The sequence below is a fragment of the Bufo bufo genome, chromosome 5 (genome assembly GCF_905171765.1).
Source record: "Bufo bufo chromosome 5, aBufBuf1.1, whole genome shotgun sequence".
In the NCBI taxonomy this organism is placed as follows: Eukaryota; Metazoa; Chordata; class Amphibia; order Anura; family Bufonidae; genus Bufo; species Bufo bufo.
In genome coordinates, this window is record NC_053393.1 from 310,896,324 (window position 1) to 310,913,430 (window position 17,107).

A 17,107-nucleotide genomic window follows, 5' to 3' on the forward strand; every position below is an offset into this window, starting at 1 on the left:
AAACTATAGGCCGGTAAGTTTAACATCTGTCCCGGGTAAACTGTTTGAAGGTTTTCTAAGAGATACTATCTTGGAGTACCTCAATTAAAATGAGCAAATATGGCTTAATAAGGGATCAGTCATGTGAAACTAATTTAATCAGTTTCTATGAGGAGGTAAGTTGTAGACTTGAAAGCGACAAATCAATGGATGTCGTATATCTGGACTTCTCCAAAGCATTTGACACTATACCACATAAAAGGTTAGTATATAAAATGAGAATGCTCGGACTGGGAGAAAAGGTCTGCATGTGGGTAAGTAACTGGCTCAGTTATAAAAAAAAAAAAAAAAAAACAGAATGTGGAATTAATGGTATACACTCAGATTGGGTCACTAGTGGAGTACCTCAGGGGTCAGTATTGGGCCCAATTCTCTTCAATGTATTTATTAATGATGATCTTGTAGAAGGCTTGCACAGTAAAATATCAATTTTTGCAGAAGACACTAAACTGTGTAAAGTAATTAAAGAGGACCTTTCATGGATCCAGACTTTATAAACGAAGTATCAGGGTACGTAGGGCATACAGCGGGGATCCAATAGCGCTTACTATTTTTTCTGGGCACCGCTCCATTCGCCCGCTGTGGCCCCCGTTAAATTCTCTCACCCTGTATGCTAATTTTTGCATCGGTACAGGGAGGAGGAGAATGCCCTGTTTCTCAGTGGGGGTCTCCTTCTCCCTGGCTGTGAGCTGTCCAATTGCAGCAGAGAGAATCACAGCCAGGGAGAAGTTGAGTTTTTTTTTCTCCCTGGCTATGACGCTCTCCGCTGCGATTGGACAGCTCACAGCAAGGGAGAAGGCAACTGCACGTGTCCATGGGAAGTGCATAAAAAAGTAGATTACTACCTACGGTTAACAAATGGTAATTGGGAACTACAAGCAGCTAATAATACAAAATTACCTGCGCTCCATACAGCGTCCAGACCTTGAGTAAGAGGTTGGTGCTTGAAGTGACAACATGGATGGCGCCGTGTCAGATACAGTCCACAATAGAAGTCATCAGCACTTGATGATATGTGCAAGAAGTAAAGCACTTTTTATTCAATCGTCACATGCGTCAAACAGTCAACGTTTCAGGGCCACAAAGGGTCCCTTCTTCTGGGCGACATAGTGACCGTCACTATGTTGGCCAGAAGAAGGGACCCTGTGTGGCCCCGAAACGTTGGCTGTTTGACGCATGTGACGATTGAAGAAAAAGTGCTTTACTTCTGGCACATATTATCCAGTGCTGGTGACTTCTATTGTGGACTGTATCTGACACGGCGCCATCCATGTTGTCACTTCAAGCACCAACCTCTTACTCAAGGTCTGGACGCTGTATGGAGCGCAGGTAATTTTGTATCTAGGGTGTTTTAGCCCAGGCACGAGGACACTTCATTCCTACCTTCAAGGTCTGAATGTGGGCTGAGCAGTGCAGGGAAAGAGGTCAGGGTTTAGCTAGGAGGTGACCCTTCCCCTGCTTCTCGCCTTGAGCCTGGTTGTTGGTTTATCTGTGTGTCTGAGTTCCCCGTCCGCCGTGACAACCGGGCACTGTTGACAACACATTTGAAATTAGTGATGATATGATGCACTCAGCTTAACCAGCTGGAGTCCTGCTTTTATTTCTTCTGCTCCAAATATGTCCCTTAGGATTTTACCTTTCAGCATGTGAATTTCTTTTTGTACACCTTTTTTCTGCCATGGCTTTCACAAGCTGAAAACGTTCTACATTGCTTATTACTTGGGTCACATAATTACTGTAGGATGTGCTGTCACAAAAGGCACTACAAAGGCACTGACAAAATGCATCAAATGCACATGTGTTTGTGAGTCTCACTGTGTGTCCCCACACCTTTACAGGTTGCAGGTCTCTGATGTTGCCATTCCTTATTAAACCTAATTTTGCCTTTTTCATTGAGACTGATGTGTCTGCATGCAACCACTCTGTACAAGAGGAAAGGTATGTACTCCGTCTTTTTTGGAGGAATAGCAAGTCCTCTCCAATTCTCTACAACCTGTCATCTGCTGGGTAAAGGGACTTCTTATTTTCTCTACCGGTTTCAGCTATGACAGTATCATCACAGACTGTTTGTGGTAACACCTGGGAAATATTGTCTTTTACAGCTGATATTCTCATACGTCCTTCTATGTATGATAAGTGATGGATCAGAAACTTGTCAACTCGCATTGACAAGGTTTCATGTTTGAGAACAGAGTGCTTCAAGTTCTTAAACTCCGCTTCAACACTAGCAGAACTTGCTGTGACATTAAAAGTTTTGAAGAATGGAACCAATATTCCAGTCCAGAGTGGCAGGTAACAACAAAGCCATGTGATATGAGGAACAATTCCAGGTAAAAAATGTAAGTTGTCTCTATCACCATTGTCAGCAGCTAACAACTTGCATTCATCACGCAAGTGGACTACCCATTGCTTTAATTCTGTTGAGCATGCATCAAGTTTTTTTTTTTGTTTTCGGATGTCAGTTTCATCTTCAGACTCTTCAGCGGGGAATATGTTCCGTAAAGATTGACTCTGTCCGGAATGTTTGTTTACAAGAATATTTACAATGTCATAGAGATGTTCCTGATACACGCTATATCATCTTGTATTTGTATCTTATTTGATCTGAACGGATATGTATCTCTTGTATCAAACAGTCAGTATGTTTGCTTTATTGGCTGAGAAAACAATAAAAAGTTTTAAAACAAAACAGACTCTTCAGCGAGCAAATTGACACATCCTTTAGCGATTCTTTTTTTCAGGAAGATTTTGCATGACTGACATTAGTGGCTTTCCCCATTTCATCACAGCCTTCGCTTAACTTAAAGCAACTACAAAAATGGCCTTGATGAGATGCTATTATCTTACAAATGAAAGCAGCACAAATGTTAATTTTTACAGCACAAACGTAGCACTAACCAACCAGCCCGGTTTCGTGTCTTTTGACTGTGGTGGGGGCTGGGTGACCTTTTAATAAATGGTTAATAACTTGACAACGGAAGGAATGGAGATTTAAACTGCACAAACGTAGCACTAACCATCCAGCAAGTTTCATGTCTTTTTGCTGTTGTAGGGGGGCTGGTGATGTCATGATCTTAAAACAAACAATTGCTATTATCTTTAAAATAAAAGCTGCACAAATGTTAATTTTTGCGGCACAAAACAGTACAAACGTAGCATTAAAGAAACATATTGGAGTTTTTGTTTGTGCCGATTGAAGGGAGGAAGGGGGGGCCAGCTTCGCCTAGCTCACAACAGCTGATAAGTAGGATTGAGCGAACCCGAACTTTAGGATTCTTGGACTCGAACATTTCAGTAAAAGTTTGGGTTCGGTGTTTGACCATTTATTGGCGCTTTTTGAAAGGCTGCAGAGCAGCCAATCAACAAGCGTTTAACTCTGTGCCCTTAGAAGACATCACAGCCATGCCTACTAATGGCATGGCTGTGATTGGCCAGTGCAGCATGTGACCCAGCCTCTATATAAGCTGGAGTCACTTAGCGCTGCACGTCAATCTCTGTGAGGGAGAGAATAGGACAGAATCTTTAATCAGAACTGCAATTGAACTCAGCGATCTACATAGATTTAGTTGTGTGGGTGCAGTGCACAATCTTTTTACCCTGCCCTGAGCCCAGTGACACAGAAAAATAACTTTTATCCGTCTGTTAGTTAGGTGGGCGGCGGCAGCCATTTTATGCAATACTCTCCATCTTGGGCCTCTGCCACATTAGTCAGTGAGCAATTTAAGCTAGAAATACAGTTTTATTTTTCTGGGTTTTAACCACCTCAGCCCCCAGTGCTTAAACACCCTGAAAGACCAGGCCACTTTTTACACTTCTGACCTACACTACTTTCACCGTTTATTGCTCGGTCATGCAACTTACCACCCAAATGAATTTTACCTCCTTTTCTTCTCACTAATAGAGCTTTCATTTGGTGGTATTTCATTGCTGCTGACATTTTTACTTTTTTTGTTATTAATCGAAATTTAACGATTTTTTTGCAAAAAAATGACATTTTTCACTTTCAGTTGTAAAATTTTGCAAAAAAAACGACATCCATATAGAAATTTTGCTCTAAATTTATAGTTCTACATGTCTTTGATAAAAAAAAAATGTTTGGGTAAAAAAAAAAAATGGTTTGGGTAAAAGTTATAGCGTTTACAAACTATGGTACAAAAATGTGAATTTCCGCTTTTTGAAGCAGCTCTGACTTTCTGAGCACCTGTCATGTTTCCTGAGGTTCTACAATGCCCAGACAGTACAAACACCCCACAAATGACCCCATTTCTGAAAGTACACACCCTAAGGTATTCGCTGATGGGCATAGTGAGTTCATAGAACTTTTTATTTTTTGTCAAAAGTTAGCGGAAAATGATGATTTTTTTTTTTTCTTACAAAGTCTCATATTCCACTAACTTGTGACAAAAAATAAAAAGTTCTATGAACTCACTATGCCCATCAGCGAATACCTTGGGGTCTCTTCTTTCCAAAATGGGGTCACTTGTGGGGTAGTTATACTGCCCTGGCATTCTAGGGGCCCAAATGTGTGGTAAGGAGTTTGAAATCAAATTCTGTAAAAAATGACCTGTGAAATCCGAAAGGTGCTCTTTGGAATATGGGCCCCTTTGCCCACCTAGGCTGACAAAAAAGTGTCACACATCTGGTATCTCCGTACTCAGGAGAAGGTGGGGAATGTGTTTTGGGGTGTCATTTTATATATACCCATGCTGGGTGAGAGAAATATCTTGGCAAAAGACAACTTTTCCCATTTTTTTATACAAAGTTGTCATTTGACCAAGATATTTATCTCACCCAGCATGGGTATATGTAAAAAGACACCCCAAAACACATTCCTCAACTTCTCCTGAGTACGGGGATACCAGATGTGTGACACTTTTTTGCAGCCTAGGTGGGCAAAGGGGCCCATATTCCAAAGAGCACCTTTCGGATTTCACTCCTCATTTTTTCCTGAATTTGATTTCAAACTCCTTACCACACATTTGGGCCCCTAGAATACCAGGGCAGTATAACTACCCCACAAGTGACCCCATTTTGGAAAGAAGACACCCCAAGGTATTCCGTGAGGGGCATGGCGAGTTCCTAGAATTTTTTATTTTTTGTCACAAGTTAGTGGAAAATGCTTATTTTTTTTTTTTTTTTTTTTTTTCATACAAAGTCTCATATTCCACAAACTTGTGACAAAAAATAAAAACTTCCATGAACTCACTATGCCCATCAGCGAATACCTTGGGGTCTCTTCTTTCCAAAATGGGGTCACTTGTGGGGTAGTTATACTGCCCTGGCATTCTAGGGGCCCAAATGTGTGGTAAGTAGGTAAATGACCTGTGAAATCCGAAAGGTGCTCTTTGGAATGTGGGCCCCTTTGCCCACCTAGGCTGCAAAAAAGTGTCACACATCTGGTATCTCTGTATTCAGGAGAAGTTGAGGAATGTGTTTTGGGGTGTCTTTTTACATATACCCATGCTGGGTGAGATAAATATCTTGGTCAAATGCCAACTTTGTATAAAAAAATGGGAAAAGTTGTCTTTTGCCAAGATATTTCTCTCACCCAGCATGGGTATATGTAAAATGACACCCCAAAACACATTCCCCAACTTCTCCCGATTACGGAGATACCAGATGTGTGACACTTTTTTGCAGCCTAGGTGGGCAAAGGGGCCCATATTCAAAAGAGCACCTTTCGGATTTCACAGGTCATTTTTTACAGAATTTGATTTCAAACTCCTTACCACACATTTGGGCCCCTAGAATGCCAGGGCAGTATAACTACCCCACAAGTGACCCCATTTTGGAAAGAAGAGACCCCAAGGTATTCGCTGATGGGCATAGTGAGTTCATGGAACTTTTTATTTTTTGTCACAAGTTAGTGGAATATGAGACTTTGTATGAAAAAAAAATAAAAAAAAAAATAAGCATTTTCCACTAACTTGTGACAAAAAATAAAAAATTCTAGGAACTCGCCATGCCCCTCACGGAATACCTTGGGGTGTCTTCTTTCTAAAATGGGGTCACTTGTGGGGTAGTTATACTGCCCTGGCATTTTCCAGGGGCCCTAATGTGTGGTAAGTAGGTAAATGACCTGTGAAATCCTAAAGGTGCTCTTTGGAATATGGGCCCCTTTGCCCACCTAGGCTGCAAAAAAGTGTCACACATGTGGTATCGCCGTATTCAGGAGAAGTTGGGGAATGTGTTTTGGGGTGTCATTTTACATATACCCATGCTGGGTGAGAGAAATATCTTGGCAAAAGACAACTTTTCCCATTTTTTTATACAAAGTTGGCATTTGACCAAGATATTTCTCTCACCCAGCATGGGTATATGTAAAATGACACCCCAAAACACATTCCCCAACTTCTCCTGAGTACGGCGATACCAGATGTGTGACACTTTTTTGCAGCCTAGATGCGCAAAGGTGCCCAAATTCCTTTTAGGAGGGCATTTTTAGACATTTGGATACCAGACTTCTTCTCACGCTTTGGGGCCCCTAGAATGCCAGGGCAGTATAAATACCCCACATGTGACCCCATTTTGGAAAGAAGACACCCCAAGGTATTCAATGAGGGGCATGGCGAGTTCATAGAAATTTTTTTTTTTTGGCACAAGTTAGCGGAAATTGATATTTTTAATTTTTTTCTCACAAAGTCTCCCGTTCCGCTAACTTGGGACAAAAATTTCAATCTTTCATGGACTCAATATGCCCCTCACGGAATACCTGGGGGTGTCTTCTTTCCGAAATGGGGTCACATGTGGGGTATTTATACTGCCCTGGCATTCTAGGGGCCCTAAAGCGTGAGAAGAAGTCTGGAATATAAATGTCTAAAAAATTTTACGCATTTGGATTCCGTGAGGGGTATGGTGAGTTCATGTGAGATTTTATTTTTTGACACAAGTTAGTGGAATATGAGACTTTGTAAGAAAAAAATAAATAAATTCCGCTAACTTGGGCCAAAAAAATATCTGAATGGAGCCTTACAGAGGGGTGATCAATGACAGGGGGGTTGATCAATGACAGGGGGGTTGATCAATGACAGGGGGGTGATCAATGACAGGGGGGTGATCAGGGAGTCTATATGGGGTGATCACCACAGTCATTGATCACGCCCCTGTAAGGCTTCATTCAGACGTCCGGATGCGTTTTGCGGATCCGATCCATCTATCAGTGCATCCGTAAAAATCATGCGGACGTCTGAATGGAGCTTTACAGGGGGGTAATCAATGACAGGGGGGTAATCAATGACAGGGGGGTGATCAGGGAGTCTATATGGGGTGATCACCACAGTCATTGATCATGCCCCTGTAAGGCTTCATTCAGACGTCCGGATGCGTTTTGCGGATCCGATCCATCTATCAGTGCATCCGTAAAAATCATGCGGACATCTGAATGGAGCTTTACAGGGGGGTGATCAATGACAGGGGGGTAATCAATGACAGGGGGGTGATCAGGGAGTCTATATGGGGTGATCAGGGGCTAATAAGGGGTTAATAAGTGACGGGGGGGGGGGGGGTGTAGTGTAGTGTAGTGGTGCTTGGTGCTACTTTACTGAGCTACCTGTGTCCTCTGGTGGTCGATCCAAAAAAAGGGGACCACCAGAGGACCAGGTAGCAGGTATATTAGACGCTGTTATCAAAACAGCGTCTAATATACCTGTTAGGGGTTAAAAAAAACACATCTCCAGCCTGCCAGCGAACGATCGCCGCTGGCAGGCTGGAGATCAACTCGCTTACCTTCCGTTCCTGTGAGCGCGCGCGCCTGTGTGCGCACGTTCACAGGAAGTCTCGCGTCTCGCGAGATGACGCGTATATGCGTGACTGTGCGCAGGGCTGCCACCTCCGGAACGCGATCCTGCGTTAGGCGGTCCGGAGGTGGTTAAAAAACACCCTTTTTGGGCAAAATACTTAATTTTAAAACCCTTGCTGCATCTGTATGTGTGAAATTCAAGCGTTATATACTGCTGTCATATTCTGTTAGTAAAAAAAAAAAAAAAAACATGGGGCAAAATACTTAATATTGCAGCCTTTGCTGCATCTGTGATTGTTAAAAACAAGCTTGAAATACTTCAATAATTTTCTGGCTTTGAAAAAACACCAGTTTTTGGCAATACTCTCCATCTGGGGCTCTGTCGCATTAGTCAGTGTGCAATTTAAGTTAGAAATACAGCTATAGTTTTCTGGGTTTTCAAAAACACCCATTTAAGGCAAAATACTTAATTTGCGGCCTTGTCTGCATCTGTCATTGTGATATACACGCTTTAGATACTGCTGTGCTATTCTGGTATAAAAAATTTAAAAAAAACACCTATTTTGGGCAAATTTGCTGCCTTGTCTGCATCTGTACATGTGAAATTCAAGCGTTATATACTGCTGTCATATTCTGGTATTAAAAAAACACCCATTTAGGGAAAAAATCTTAATTTTGCAGCCTTTGCTGCATCTGTCATTGTGAGATACACCCTTTACATACTGCTGTGCTATTCTGGTATTAAATAAATACCCATTTTGGGCAAGATCCTAAATTTGAGAAATATGAGGAGAGCGTCAAATAAGGAATGTGGCCCCGGTCGTGGTGCTGCTGGTGGAGCTCCTGTTGCAGGGAGAGGATGTGGTCGATCTGTGCCAGCTACATGAACAAGTGAAACACCTTCCTCAGGTGCGAGTAGGCGACAGAGCCTTCAGCGGTATTTGGTCGGGCCTAATGCAGCTCTACAAATGGTGAGGTCAGAACAAGTACAGGCGAGGCGATAGTAGATGGGGTTGGTGACAGTGCCTCCAGTTCCTTCACATTGTCTCCCACCCAGTTTCCTGCTGAAAGATCAGAGTTGGCACCTGCAGCCGATGTCCATCAGTCTTTCACCTCCCCCCCTTGCAAATCAGCCAAGCAGTCTGAGCCCCAAGTCATGCAGCAGTCTCTTCTGCTTTTTGATGACTCTGTTAGCAGGGTTTCCCAGGGCCATCCACCTAGCTTTGAGTGCACCGATGCCCAACCACTTATGTTTCAAGATGAGTACATAGGAGGACTATTGCAGCAAGTCTCGGATGAAGACGAAACACAGGTGCCAACTGCTGGGGCTTTTGAAAGTGTGCAGACTGACAGACGACGGAAGGGGTGAAGACTGGGTCGAAGATGATGTGGAGGACGATGAGGTCCTCGACCCCACATGGAATCAAGGTCATGCGAGTGACCTGTGTAGTTCGGAGGAAGAGGCGGTGGTCTCACAGAGCGACCTGCACAGCAGAAGTTGGAGCAGGGTGCAAAAGCGGAGCGGCCAATCCCTAGACAGTACGCCTGCTACTGCCCACCGCAGCAAGGGACCGAGCACACCAAAGCCAGCTCCAAGGAGTTCCCTGGCATGGCAGTTCTTCAGACAATGTGCTGCCGACAAGACACGAGTGGTTTGCACGCTGTGCAATCAGAGCCTGAAGCGAGGCATAAACGTTCTCAACCTGAGCACAACCTGCATGACCATGCATCTAAGTGCAAAGCACGAGCTAAAGAGGAGTAGACACCTCAAAAACCAAGAAAGGTCTCTGGCTCCTCCTGCTTCCTCTTCTGCTGCAGTCTCGGTCTCTTCTTCCACCTCTGGAGTGACAGTGGAACCTGCCACCCCGCAAACAGAGGATCTTCCAGCAACACCACCACCTGGGTCACCAAGCATCTCCGCAATGTCCCACGGAAGCGTTCAGCTCTCCATCTCCCAAACACTGGAGCGAAAGAAGAAGTACCCCCCTACCCACCCACTATCCCTGGCCCTGAATGCCAGCATTTCAAAATTACTGGCCTTTGAAATGCTGTCATTCCATCTAGTGGAGACGGAGAGCTTTAAAAGCCTTATGGCGGTGGCTGTCCCACAGTAAGTCGTGCCCAGCCGCCACTACTTTTCCAGGCGTGCCATCCCTTCCATGCACAACCAAGTGGGGGACAAAATCAGGTGTGCATTGCGCAACGCCATCTGTGGCAAGGTGGACCTCACTACGGATACGTGGACCAGTAAGCACTGTCAGGGACGTTATATCTCCCTAACAGCACACTGGGTAAATGCAGTGGCGGCTGGGCCTGAGGCGGATAGCAGTTTGGCACATGTCCTTCCACCACCGAGGATTGCAGGGCGCTTCAGTTTGCCTCCTGTTGCATCCTCCTCCTACTCCGCTTCCTCATCCGGTCAGCATAACACCTTCACCACCAACTTCAGCACAGCCAGGGGTAAACGACAGCAGGCAGGGACAAACCCCACACCGCGCAGGAGCTGTGGACAGGCCTTGAACAACAGACCGATGAGTAGTTGGTGCCAGTGAGCCTCAAGCCCGACCTGGTGGTGTGCGATAATTGGAGAAATCTCGTAGCAGCTCTGGGACTAGCCGGTTTGACGCACATCCCTTGCCTGGTGCATGTGCTGAATTTGGTGGTGCAGAGATTCCTTAAAACTTACCCCGATATGTCAGAGCTGCTGCAGAAAGTGCGGGCCGTCTGTGCGCGCTTTCGGCGTTCTCACCCTGCTGCTGCTCGCCTGTCAGCGCTGCAGCATAACTTCGGCCTTCCGCTCACCGCCTCATATGCGACATGCCCACAAGGTGGAACTCCACCTTGCACATGCTGCGAGCACCAGCAGGCGATAGTGGAGTTTCCGCTGCAGTACACACGGGTGAGTCGCTCTGCGGAACAGCACCACTTCACCACCCATTACTGGGCCTCCATGCGAGACCTGTGTTCCTTGTTGCGCTGTTTTGAGTACTCCACCAACATGGCCAGTGCCGATAACGCCGTTCTCAGCATTACTATCCCACTTCTATGCCTCCTTGAAAAAACGCTGCTGGCGATGATGGAAGAGGATGTGGCACAGGAAGAGGGATTTCATAGGGTTTCCGGCCAGTCATTCACAATTGGCTCCGAGGGTGGGTTCCTGCACCCAAAAACGCCAGGTATACAATTGTCCAGCCAGGGCACATTTCTGGAGGATGAAGAGGTGGAGGAGGAGGAACCATGTTCACAGTAGGGTGGCACCTAGACCAGCTCATGGCCATCACTGGTGCGTGGCTGGGGGGATACAGAGGACACAGATGATACACCTCCCACAGAGGATAGCTTTTCGTTGTCTCTGGGCAGCCTGGCACACATGAGCGATTACATGCTGCAGTGTCTCCGCAACGACCGCCGAGTTCCCCACATTCTAACTTGTGCTGATTACTGGGTGGCCACGCTGCTGGATTCCCGTTACAAGGACAACGTACCGTCCTTAATTCCCTCACTGGAGCGTAATCGTAAGATGCTCGATTACAAGCGCACGCTGGTAGACGCGCTGCTGGTGGCATTCCCACCTGACAGCAGAGGCACAGTGGAAGCACAAGGCGAAGGCAGAGGAGGAGTAAGAGGTCGCCAACGCAGCTGGGGCACCGCCAGCACCTCAGAAGGCAGGGTTAGCATGGCCGAAAAGTGGAAAAGCTTTGTCAGCACACCACAACAACCAGCACCACCAGCTGATATGGAACGTCTTAGCAGGAGGCAGTATTTCAGAAACATGGTGGAGCAGTATGTGTGCACACAACTACACGTACTGAATGATGGGTCTGCCCCTTTCAACTTCTGGGTCTCCAAAGTGGGCACATGGCCTGAGCTTGCCCTTTACGCCTAGGAGGTGCTGGCCTGCCCTGCAGCCAGTGTATTATCTGGACGTGTGTTTAGCACGGCAGGGGGCGTTATCACAGACAAGCGCAGCCGCCTGTCCACAGTCAATGTTCATTAAAATGAACCAGGCATGGATCCCACAGAACTTGTCCGTACCTTGTGCAGAATAGGCATGTATACCGGCCTTAACCAGCCATTGTTATATTACAGCGCAATTGCTCATTCTTGTATTTTGGATATTTCACACTCTTTTGGATTGTGAATTAAAACCAAAAACCAGTGTTGGCTACCTCGTCCTCCTCCATCGCTGCGTCCACCTACACCGCTACGTTCACCGCCTCCTCAAACTCCTACTCCATATGGACCTCCACCTCATAATTTGTACGCATTTTATTTTGTCATTTCACAAATTTGTCTTAAATTTTCGGGTGTGATAGACCCCTGCTCTACCTAGTAGACTGGTTAATAAATTTCAATAATTTTTCTGTTACATTCTTGGGTGACATTTTACAATTTTTGCCGTCAATAAACCCCTGCTCTGCATAGGTGACAGGGACCGATTTTTTTTTAAAAATAATCTGTTCCATTGGTGGGTGACATTAACCCATTTCTGGCGATTAAAAACCCCTGCTCTGCATAGGTGACAGGGACTTAAATTTCTAAAATTCGTCTTTAATTGACCCTTTCATTCGATCCTTCTGCTTTAATAACTTGTCCCACATTTCCGCTTCATCCCATTGCAGCCATTGACCTCCCTTGGACGAGGTCTCCCTTTCTCACACTCCCTCTCCGGCGTGGAACCCTGATTCGCCGCTAACCGTGATCAACATGGTAGGCTCAGAAAAGAACATCGAAAGTTTATACAGAAGATATCCAAATGGATCATGGACGTCACAGGGACGTGCGATCAGGCAGAAGTTATCTAGAGTCAACAAAGCGGCAGCAGGGCCTCTCCTGGCTAACGTTTCCAAATCCAAAATACCGCAGTGACATTCCCTATAATTTTTTATTAATCATTCCAATAACATGGCATCTTAAGAGTCCTGTATTGCTATTTATCGTCACTAACTCCCTGAGTCGGGAGTGGGTTGTGCGTGTTGTGGCTTCATAAATGCTTTGCTGCAAACCTCGGTTGTAACGAGTGGTTATTTCAGTCAACGTTGCTCTTCTATCAGCTTGAATCAGTCGGCCCATTCTCCACTGACCTCTAGCATCCACAAGGCATTTTTGCCCACAGGACTGCCGCATACTGGATGTTTTTCCCTTTTCACACCATTCTTTGTAAACCCTAGAAATGGTTGTGCCTGAAAATCCCAGTAACTGAGCAGATTGTGAAATACTCAGACCGGCCCGTCTGGCACCAACAACCATGCCACGCTCAAAATGGCTTAAATCACCTTTCTTTCCTATTCTGACATTCAGTTTGGAGTTCAGGAGATTGTCTTGACCAGGACCACCCCCTAAATGCATTGAAGCAACTGCCATGTGATTGGTTGACTAGATAATTGCATTAATGAGAAATAGAACAGGTGTTCCTAATAATTCTTTAGGTGAGTGTATAACTGCACAGCATAAGAGCTAAAAAGACATGGAAATATTTCCTAGTAATACACCCTGTTAATGGCTGTATCACATAGCACTTGCACCCCAATAAAAAGAATGGTTTTCTGGAATTAGAGGTATCATCTATTGCAAACCTGAAAGCAGCAGTATAATTGCAATTTGGATCCCCAGTGTCACGAGGGTATCAAGAGCCACGTCTGACTCCGTTATACCCGGGGTCAGGAAGTCGCAGCGGGTGGCTGCGCGCTCTATATCTAAAGATCACGGTGTTTCTTAGTTATTGTTTTCTGTGTTTGCCTTGCTATCCTTTTTGTCTCTCTCAGGGATCCGTAGCTTCTCCTCCTCAGCTGTTTCGTGTCTGCCACTCCCTACCTCCTTATATTCTCCCCTCACACTTCTCTAGTTGCCAGTTATAGAGCTTCCTGCCTGGACATCTATACTGACCCACTGGAGTGGTTAATCCTGGTTGTTGTTCCTGTGTGCTACCCTCCGGATCCCTGTTTGGCTTATTGTTGTCTCCTGTTGTCGCCCACCTGGGAATATATGTTGAGTCTGTGTTGTCTGTCCTCCCCTTGGTGTTTTCCCTTAGAGTTAGTGGTGCGGACTAGTGTTCCCATCGCCCTGTTCACTACCTAGGGCTCAGCTCAGGGCTTTAGGCACGTGATCGGCGTACGGGTGAGGAACCCGTCTAGGGACGTCAGGGCAGCCAGGTGCCAGCCGCCAGGTGAGTCAGGGGTCACCATCTTCCCTCTCACTTGGGCAGGGCCTTCCTCGTTCCCTCCCTCTGTGTCACGTATGTGATAGCCACGCCGACCGTGATACCCAGTCAGTGCAGCAAGGTGTAATCGGATTGTTCCTATTACCCAGGCTGTAACCTCCCCTATTGAACCCTCTTCTGATTCAATACTGTGTAATGATTCCTCCCTATCCTTTCCCTATACTTTTAATGCTTTTTCCCTTAACTTCTATTCAGCAAAATAAAAGTTTTCAAGTCTTTCCTACCACTGTCCCTAGTGCCTGCTGACCTCTCTCCCTGCACTAAGTACATTGGAAAATGGCTGAATCCAAGATGGCTGAGGCTATTTATAGGTCTGTGACATTACAGGGCTGGCTGCTGATTGGCTGCATGCATGGCATTGTGGGTGATCCCTCGTTCCCAGCGTTCTTTGCTATATGTCCTAACATATGCACCAGCCTTTTTAGGTAAAAATGTGATTCTTTACCACGAAGCGTGAGCTAATTCTGAGCGAATCAAATTTTTCCTGAAATTCGGATCAAATTCCACTTCGTGAACTTAGATTCGCTCATCTCTATTTTTTACCCATTTTTGACTAAACAAAGCAACACCCCATATGCGTTCATAAAGTGCTGTATGGACATAAGGCAAGGCTCAGAAAGGAAGGAGCGCCTTATAGCTTTTGGAGGGCAGATTTTGCTGGAATGGTGTTCTGGCATTATGCCACATCTGGAGAGACCCTGAGGTACCCCTAGAGAGAAAATCCCCAAAAAGTTGACTCATTTTGGAAAATAAACCACTCAAGGAATTTATTGAATGGTTTAATTAGTGCCTTGACCCCATAGGTGTTTCATAGAATAATAACAGTAAAATGTTGATTTAACAAACACAACCAGAAACCACAGCCCTCACAATTTACCAAGGGGTGTAAGTAAGCATTTTGACCCTACAGGGGTTAACAAAAATTAATTCACAGCAGAGGGTGCAAAGTGAATATTGCAATTTTTCCACATATATGGCATTTCAGTGCCCAATATGTTGTGCCCACGTAGCGCTCAGAAGGGAAGGAGCGCTATTTGAGTTTTGGAGCATGGATTTTGCTGGAATGGTTTTCGACTACTACATCACATATGCAGATGTACCTATACAGTGGGAATGACCCCTTTTTGGAAACTACACCCTCAAGTTATTCATTAAGGGTGGACTGAGCATTTTGACATCACAGGTGTTGTGCGGAAATTAATGATCAGGGGGCTGTGCAAAATGAAAATTTCAATTTAAATGCCCAATATGCTGTGCTCAGCTAGTGCCATCTAAAACACATCACACCCTTTAAAAATTGGCGGGTTCTATTGGGCACTGAAATGCCTTAAATGTGTATGTAAACTGCTGTTTGGGTACGCAGCAGGGTTCAGAAGGGACAGACCACTTTTGGCTTTACAGCGCAGATTTTGATGGTTTAAAGCAGGCATGCTCAACCTGCGGCCCTCCAGCTGTTGCAAAACTACAACTCCCAGCATGCCTGAACAGCCTACAGCCATCAGCCTACAGCAGGGCATTGTGGGAGTTGTAGTTTTACAACAGCTGGAGGGCTGCAGGTTGAGCATGCCTGGTTTAAAGGCTACATGTTGCATTTTCACAGTTTTTCTTTTCTCGAAGGAGCTGTGTGGGGGCTTATTGTTTTTTGGGATAATCTGCCTATTTTTGGGGTACATACAGTGAGTGATATAGGCACCACATACAGTACATACACAGATATCAGAGTGGATGTATGGAGTCACATAGGCACCACATACAGTATATACACAGACATTAGAGTGGATGTATGGAGTCACATAGGCACTACATACAGTATATACACAGACAGAGTGGATGTATGGAGTCACATAGGCACTACATACAGTATATACACAGACAGAGTGGATGTATGGAGTCACATAGGCACTACATACAGTATATACACAGACAGAGTGGATGTATGGAGTCACATAGGCACCACATACAGTATATACACAGACATTAGAGTGGATGTATGGAGTCACATAGGCACCACATACAGTATATACACAGACAGAGTGGATGTATGGAGTCACATAGGCACTACATACAGTATATACACAGAGTGTATGTATGGAGTCACATAGGCACCACATACAGTATATACACAGACAGAGTGGATGTATGGAGTCACATAGGCACTACATACAGTATATACACAGAGTGGATGTATGGAGTCACATAGGTACCACATACAGTATATACACAGACAGAGTGGATGTATGGAGTCACATAGGCACTACATACAGTATATACACAGACAGAGTGGATGTATGGAGTCACATAGGTACCACATACAGTATATACACAGACAGAGTGGATGTATGGAGTCACATAGGCACTACATACAGTATATACACGGACAGAGTGGATGTATGGAGTCACATAGGCACTACATACAGTATATACACAGACAGAGTGGATGTATGGAGTCACATAGGCACCACATACACAGACATCAGTCTTCCCAGTGTCAGGGCTGGTGACACCTGTGCACCTTGCTCTACCTATGTACGCTGTAGATAAGCACAGGGAGCAGTCGGTCCTAGAGCCCACACCTCCCCATTATGTGGCAGTGACGGCTGCCAGTGGCAAGTGTGCCCCCCACCCCAGGATACTCACAGTGTAGGCTGCACACCAGGGACACATCCCCGCCGTTATGGGGAGCTCTATGGGCACTTAGCACCGCCAGTCCAGGGGAAGTGCACTGCTCCTATCCCCGTGTAGCCGCTTCCTTTCACTTTCTCGGAGCCCTCCTGACGTGTCTATGGCCGCCCCTCCTCTCTAACCACAGTGGACCCTCCCTCCTCCGCTTTCCTCCAGATCATGTGGCTGGCTGGGAGCTCTGACCCTCACAGAATGAGGACAGGGCGGTGATTCTTGTGGGGAGTAGAAACAGGCGGTAGGGAGACACGAGAACGCCTCCAGTTACCAGAGCGACATTTACCTCAGGCAAGAGCCGCACTGCCTCTGACCGGCGGCGTACAACAACCGCACTGCCTCTGACCGGCGGCGTACAACAACCGCACTGCCTCTGACCGGCAGCGTACAACAACCGCACTGCCTCTGACCGGCAGCGTACAACAACCGCACTG

At 45.7% G+C, this 17,107-nt stretch overlaps 1 protein-coding gene across 1 annotated transcript in view; it reads right to left on the minus strand.

Annotated features, from left to right (window-relative positions):
- The window catches only part of LOC121002677 (polypeptide N-acetylgalactosaminyltransferase 4-like), a 108,994-nt gene extending 92,212 nt beyond the window's left edge, over positions 1-16,782 (minus strand). Inside the window, exon 1 of the mRNA XM_040434107.1 lies at positions 16,635-16,782. The gene's annotated coding sequence lies outside the window, so the exon portion shown is untranslated. The remainder of the gene's footprint in view (positions 1-16,634) is intronic.
- Positions 16,783-17,107: the final 325 nt, after the last annotated feature.